This window comes from Jaculus jaculus, chromosome Y (assembly GCF_020740685.1).
Source record: "Jaculus jaculus isolate mJacJac1 chromosome Y, mJacJac1.mat.Y.cur, whole genome shotgun sequence".
Taxonomy (NCBI): Eukaryota; Metazoa; Chordata; class Mammalia; order Rodentia; family Dipodidae; genus Jaculus; species Jaculus jaculus.
The window spans coordinates 10,371,844-10,379,932 of record NC_059126.1 but is presented as its reverse complement, the minus strand read 5'-3'; the positions used below and the strand labels follow the sequence as shown (position 1 = coordinate 10,379,932).

General features: G+C 35.0%; 1 non-coding gene across 1 annotated transcript; it reads right to left on the bottom strand.

The window, feature by feature from the left end:
• Positions 1-3,486: 3,486 nt before the first annotated feature.
• Positions 3,487-3,591, bottom strand: LOC123457107. Its single transcript, XR_006634885.1, has one exon. It is a non-coding gene; the product is annotated as a U6 spliceosomal RNA (small nuclear RNA).
• Between the last annotated feature and the right edge of the window lie 4,498 nt (positions 3,592-8,089).

Sequence of the window (8,089 nt, the reverse complement as noted above, 5' to 3'; positions counted from 1 at the left end):
CCAGGTGTATGAGGGGACTCACACATCTGGGGTTAGTTTGCAGTGGCTGGGGGCCCTGGCGTGACCATTCTCTCTCTCTCTCTCTCCCTCTTTCTCTCTCTGTCTGTCACTCTCAGATTAATAAATAAAAATAGTTTTTTAAAAAAGAATGTTTATTTGGTCGATAAACACTTCATTTAAAAAAATATATCCTGGGCCTAATTTTTGTTTGGCAAATTTTTATTTTGGGTATAAAATAACAGTTTTCATAAATCAACTTTAAAAAGTTTTTAACTTCATTGTTCATTGTGTCTTAAGATTTTTACTGAATGTGATTTTAATCTTTAAAAAATTCTGTATAATCATGATATGTGAAGAAACCAATGTAGATGTCTACATACTTAATTTTATGATGGGTGGGAAGATATTGGCCACTTCTGTTTACATCTCAAGAATGTTTTCCATTCTGCTTTTGAAAATCAATTAAATATATGTGAAATATGAAGTAAGAAATCAACCCTCCTTGGTGAGTTCTTTAGTTTTGTTTTTGTTTGGTTTTTGGAGGTAATGACTACCTCTAGCCCAAGCTGACCTGGAATTCACTATGTAGTCAATACTGGCCTTGAACTCATGATGATCTCCTGTCTCTACCTCCCAAGTGCTGGGATTGGAGGCATGCAAACCACATCCAGCTTTGAGGGTTTTGTTTGTTTGTTTTTTGAGGTAGGGTCTCCCTTTGGCCCAGTCTAACCTGGAATTCAGGGTGGCCTTGAAGTCATGGCAATCATCCTACCTCTGCCTTCTCAAGTGCCCCACCACACATGGCAGAGTTATCTTTTTTGAATGCAGCAACATGCTAAGTATTAACCTCTTTGTCATATAATCCACACACTTCCTTATTTTCAGAGAAAAATGTGACAAAACACAGATAATACTCTTTATTCAAAAATTGACATGTTTTTCTACTTCAAAACTGAGTTGATTTTATCACCTACTTTTCCACCTACAAATATGACATTTCCAAAACAAAAAGCAAAGAAAAATATATTCAAATTGTGCAAAGACTCTAAGGTGGGGCCTGTTCATCTAAGTTGCAAAACTAGATTTCTTTATTCAGAACACATTGACAGGTACATGAAACCAAGCCATTTAATCACAGAGAGGGTAGTAACACTAAAGATAAACAAACACACACACACATATTCAAAGCAATGAGAAGTACATGTACAGGTCAGAATGGGTGAAAGATCAGAAATACTCATAAAGATGAGAGTACAATCAGGAATAAAATATGATTAAAAGTCTGTTGTTTTTTATTCTGGTTCCAGACAACCAGTTGCTGCAGAAGCACCATGAATCTTCTTATAACCTGCAGAATTATAAGTGATCATTATTTACATGCATGTGAGGTGATATTGTAAACATCATCAGTGCCAGGGTATAAGGAAATCATATGGATGTTGTTTGAAAGGGGTGGGAATGAATGAATGAATAAATTCTCACAAATAACAACTCAAATAAATGGACACTGATTTATGGATATCAAGTATATTTATACTGGTATATTTTACAGTATCTACTACTTCAGATGACTTTTCTTGTCATGATAGAAGTGTGAGATCCCATGTACATAGTGATGTCCCAAACTCACACTAATTAGATGCACATCCAGGCCACACATGGCAATAATGAGTCTCACTGAGATATTGTAGATATGCTGTCCGTGTGATTTCAGCATTCCCAAAAGAATTCAAATGCTTAACAATCATATTTCAGATTTCATTTTCTTACTAAATTTATTAATTTTTGCTTCAGTTAAAGAAACTCAGTATTTACCCTGGACTAATTGAATATTATGGGAATTTAAAATATTGCATTAATACATTCTTTATTTCATGCTTTTGTACGAATAATTTTTGTTTTACTGATTCGAATTGACTTCACATGGTATTTAAGTTGAACATTTCAAGAGTAATGAGGGCCATGTTCCTACTTACAGAGTCATTATCTCCATTTAGGACAGGTGTCTGTAAAATACAACAACGAGAGGATAAAGTGATACTACATTCACCTAATAACCAAGATATCTTTAATCACCACTATTTTGAATGAGAAATGACTTTCAGAAGATGACAGAGATTTCTTTAAACATTAATCTTTGTGTTCCCTAGCTGGCACAAGAGTGATTCACCTGTCTTGGTGACATCCAGGATATTTTGACTTGGAATTTTCTTCTAACTCAGCTTGGCATACTCTTCCTGTGTCTCTTCACTTATAATGTTGAATTTTGCTGTATTTCATAAGATAGAAGTCAAAAATACATGGTCTTTAGCGACATTTCTGAATACAAAACCTATCCTAATTTGTAAAAAATAAATAAATAAATTGATCAAGGTTTATTTTCCACTAGTACATCACATCACACCTTCTGTTCATTACCCCCTTCATGTTGGTAATGCAACCCAGCAAGGGCAATTTAATGGGAGATTGATTCATACATTCAGGATTATCTCATTTTTCTACATTTTGGAAAAGTAACATGAAAGTAATTTCTTCTCTCATATCTGCACTTCAAAAGGAAAGGAATTCTGTAATGTACAATTGGAATTTTGTGATGAATAGATCTGAGCATATCTATTTTATTTCAATATATGATGTAGAATCTACTCTCTGCACTTTCTCTATGAAAAAAAAATGGCAGAGGAAATCACCAAAAGTGCACACATGAATCCTACTATACTTTTTTTTGTATATGTTTTACAGACAATTCCTGTGCCTATACACAATACCCTGATATTGCCATCCTCCCATCACCCTTTCTCTCCCTCCTCTCATATCTCCTTGTTCCCTGAACCACTAATTCTTTACAAGTCATTTCTATTTATTGTTATATCCTTATTTACCCTCCTTTTCTCTATTATCATCAACAACAAACAAAAAGTATCAACAAAAAGCGAGAATTACCTATTTTCATAAAGTTATGGCACAGTTTTAAGACACATGTGAACACGTTCCTATAGCAGGTTAAATTGTGGAAAAAAAAATACATGTATACTCATTCCCAAAATACAAAACGTCATATTTTCTCCAACACAGAATCAAATTGAATACTTACACAAAACTAGAAACACATCTCACTTTCCCTTTCATTATAATAATAGTTAAGTTTTAATATCATAGAATTCATCGAGACAAAATCCACTGAGAAGTACACCACCTTTGGTACTGAGAAGAAATATGTTTTCAAGATTAGACAATACCTTTTCTTCTACTTATTGGAGTTGCCCAAGTATTCTTTATTTAAATTATGGAACACTTGGGTTAGAAAGATGGCTTAGTGGTTAAGATATTTGCCTATAAAGCCAAAGGAACCTGCTTCAATTCCCCAGGACATAAATAAGCCAGATGTATGAGCTGGCAAATATGTCTCTAGTTTGTTTGCAGTGATGGAGGCCCTACGATGCCAATTATCTCTTTCTTTCTGTCTCAAATAAATAAATAAATAAATAAAATGTGGAGCACTTCAAGAATTTGTTGGCCATCCCTAAGCAGGGGCCATGTTACTCTAATCTGTATCATTCCAACTCTAGTAAATGTACTACTGAAGTGAACAGGATCTTGTTTTTGTCATACTATTTTCAACTACTTCATCCCAAACCAAAACAGTATCTCTAATTCAGCAAACCCCAGATATTCTACATACAAAAATATCAAACTGAATAATTATACTCATTTATTACTGGTATGATGTTAAGTCCCAGTTATTCTTTGCAGGGATAGGAGCCTAAAGTTGGCTGCATTACATTCAACTTAAGGTTATTTAATAAGTAGCTTCTGGGATGAGGAGACTGCTTAGCATTTAAGGATCTTTCCTTTAATACCTGTGTGCCCAGTTTCTATTCCCTAGTACCTACAAAAGACAAATGCACAAGGTGGGGCATGCTTCTGGAATTTGTTTGTACTGGCTAGAGTATTGGAGTGCCCATATTCTCTCTTCCTCTTGTTCTCAAATAAATTTTTAAAAATAGACGTTTTAATGGCTGGGTTCATAAGAATTGCAGTGATATAAATAAAAGTTGGGATGGAGTTACTGGAATATCTTTGCTGCATTTGTCAGTTAGTAATTGTGTGAGTAGATCATGTGCTTCAATATTAATGTTTTATAGTTTTAATTTGCACATGAAGATTTGATGACAACATAGGAGACATGTTCAGAAAATGCAAATATTTGGTTTCTTTGTCTGAAAAATAACTTACATTCATCCTAACTTGGAAAATATGGCTGTATATTGGACCATTAAAAATAATTTTATTTAGGCATTTGAGATAAATGGATGAAAGACAGAAAGAAGAATAGAGAGAGAGATTGAGAATGGGATTCCAGTGCCTCCAACTATTGCAAGTGAACTCCAGGTATAACCCCTAACCTCTGAGTCTGGATTTATGTGGGCAATGGGCAATAAAACTTGGATCCTTAGGCTTTATAGGGAAGTGCTTTAACAGTTCAGCAATCGCTCCAGCCCTACTCGAAAATATTTTTGTGTATTTATTTATTTATTTACTTATTTGTTTATTTGGCGAGGTATGGTGTTGCATGCCTTTAATCCCAACACTATAAAGGCAGAAGTAGGTGGGTTACTGTGGGTTCAAGACCACCCTGAGACTACAGTGAATTCCAGGTCAGCCTGGGCTATAGTGAAATCCTACCTCAAGAAAACAAAAAAAAATCATTAATGAATTTATTTTCTTATTAATACATTAATTTGAGAATGAAAAAAGAAAGGACGCAGTTGGAGAGAATGTGGTTGGGCAGTGTTTACTCCAAATCCTGACATTTTCTAGGAATCATCAAAGTATTTAAGGGTACATTTTCAATTTTCATTAAAATTACAGTGATTTCATTAAGTCCAAGGATTTCCCACAAATTCTAATCAAGCACATGCAAAAGCCTGAAAACATGGAGGACATAAACTGTCATGTGTTAATCACATCACATCCCATAATGAGGATCTTAGAATTTCATTCCACAGATTTCCCACAAATTCTAACCAAGCACATGCAACAGCTTGGAAGCATGGAGAACATAAACTGTGATGTGTTCATCACATCACATCTCATAGTGACAACCTTAGAATGTGATGTAATTCATAAATCCTGGGGCCTCTGTATGAGTTTGTATTATGAGGATTTGCATTGTCCTTTTGCAACTGGGAGTGAGAACAATCTTAGGTTTAATGTCTTGTGCTATTTTCCACAACAGTATGATGCTAAAACGCCAAAGTCAATATTCATTATAAACTTAAAAATATAAGGTCATAGTAGATTTCAAAGGGCTCTAATATGTTTCATATATCTGATAATAAATGTCTGTACCTTTTGTGATAATAATTGTATGATACCACAATGAGAACCTTGTGAAAGGGCACTCCAAAATGGAAGGGTAAAATTCAATCCATTTTTTTTCAGAGCACTTTGAAAGTAGGATTTGGAAGAAGTAGCAGAATTTATTGTTGATCTCAAATCCATTCATGTGAAATTGAGAGCCAAATACCTTTTTATACTTTGAGTGAAGTCCCTTCACCTTTACACACACAGTATTAAGAGCTGTAAGGGTTTGTGCAAGATTACAGGTGTGCATTCTGACTTATATGGAAAGACAATACCAGCAGATTTGAGTTATTATACCCACATTTGTGATGACCAACGTGACGGAACCAGACACTTGGGGAGCTGTGATATGAGTTATCAAACTTCCATGTGCCAATGAGATTATGAACAACAACACTTGATGGTTTAGCCCATATAAAGTGAGCTGGATGACCTGGAAGAGTGAGAAACAACAAAACTCTCATGTGTTAAGGTGCTTCTGTCGAACACTGACTCAGAGAAACAGATAAACAACATGACCATGAAGTTGAAGGCACTGCAGAGTTGGTTTCATGTAATCACCCTAAATTATCTAATAGTTACTAGAATTGCTGCCCTGTAGATATATAAGATTCCATGCTTTGAGTCTGTATCGGTGGCACTCGCCATTTTGCCTATAGGAAAATTATAAGAAATACATCAATTAATATACAACATAACTCTGAATGAACCAAAAATTAAAAAATAATATGTGCTACTGTTCATCTGCTGACAGTAAAACTCACTCTGACGGTTTTAGTTTTATGCCTTGTCTTCCTTTTAGTTTACAGAGTTCATAGGAAATTATTCACAGATTTCTGTACATTTGAATCTGGGTCAGCATGCTGCACTTTGGGGGTGGGGGACAGATTGTGTGTGAAATGAAGCATATCTTTCTGAGAGGAGTGTCTGTCTCCCATGATGACCTTATTTGTGAGAAAACAACTTAAAGTGCAACTTTTTTTTCCTCCCTGGGTTTGGATTGTATTACCTTATTACAACCGAAAGAAAATTTAAAAAAAAATAAACTTCCCTCAACCAATACTCATGGTAATAAATGGAGGCATATCTCATACTCAATTCTAAGCAAACTCATGTGAAATAGTACCATCCATTCATATTATTAACAAAGTTTTGTTTTTGTAATTTCCTAATTATACTCATCCACTACATCCTGCAAGTGTACAGTTATATCATCTTTCATCTTTGGTTCTTCCTGTTCTCATACTTTCTCACTTAATAAATACAGCTTTCAAAAATTTACTACTCATTGTTAATGTATTGTGTTTCCCTTGAATCTTGAGAACTATCTTCTTTTACATTAAACCCTAATATGAGAGAGGGAAGTCGTGTCTGAATTTTAGCTTACTTTTCAAACAATTGAAATTCTGCCCACAATGGTTCTTTCCAGTGTGGTCCTGATCTTGTCAATTTCGTTCTGCATGTGTGTGTGAGTATCATGCATATGCATACTTGTAGGAATACTGATTTGTGTGTGGCATGTGCAAAGGTGAACCTGCTGTCAATGTTGGTGTATTTCATTGACCTATTTCTCATGCTGAGTTTTTCTTGATGAACCTGGATCTCACTGAATCTCCCAGGGAAAACATAGGCATATCTCTGTGGTCATCCTTTCTCTGCTTCCCTAACACTGGGCTTTCAGAACTGTCCTCACACAACTGGATTTTTATATTCTAACAAACTAAAATAACCTCCTTCTGCTTGAGTGGTAAACACATTTATCCACAGAACCATCTAGACAACTTATAGAGTTTTTTTTTTTTTTTTTTGACTTGGGAAGAGAAGGAATCAGAATCCTTATGTCTTTCAAATTTCTATGCAAATGAAAATAATTGGGGAAAGTTTCTTATTTCTAGGGTTAATGTTTTTGCAGTAAGACACTGTCCCTTGTCTCACACACTTATCAACAAATTCACTCACTTTATGGAAGGTCATTATTAAGTAAGAGTGTGCCATACAATGGTGAGGGGCATTATATTTTCTTCTAAAGTCCTTCATAATTAAGCAGGTGATTATTTTGAGTGTTGGAGGAAGCTCTTGGAGATGGAGTGTTTCCTTTGACCATGATTTTGCTGGAACTCAACACATAAATAATTCTGCCACCAAAAATTGTAAATAAATTCAGATATATGTCCCTAAATGCTAGGGCTATGAAAATAACTGAGAAGGCTACCCTGAAATTATGACACTATAGGATTTTAGCAGATAATTAATTCATGACTTATCCAATCCAATTTACATATGGTGGCATAGGCCTACTATCACACTACATGAGAGTGTTAGGCAAGAGTTACAAGAATTTAAGTTACTTTCAAAGTCATGGATTGAGTTCAGATATTGAAAAACTCTAAAGCAAAGCCACTGAGTCTTCTGGTGTCTATCATGTTATGGGCATAACGGGTAGCATTTTTTTCTTAGCATGTTCAGAAAGTTAACAGAATCATTAACAACAGCTTCAGTTGTGCATCTCTGGGTCATTTAAGGTTTATTTATGGCACTATAATTGGATTCTGGCAGGGACTGAAATGTAACATGAGCACAGACCTCATGTTTCTTTCAAGAATGGACAGTAACTCCAGTTTTCTTAGCAGTTCTCTGTCTCTCAGTGGAAATTTGACACCTTTGTGCCAGCCAGAATTCCACATTTGGTGTCTTGCACATAAGAAAAATCTTGCTTACCTCA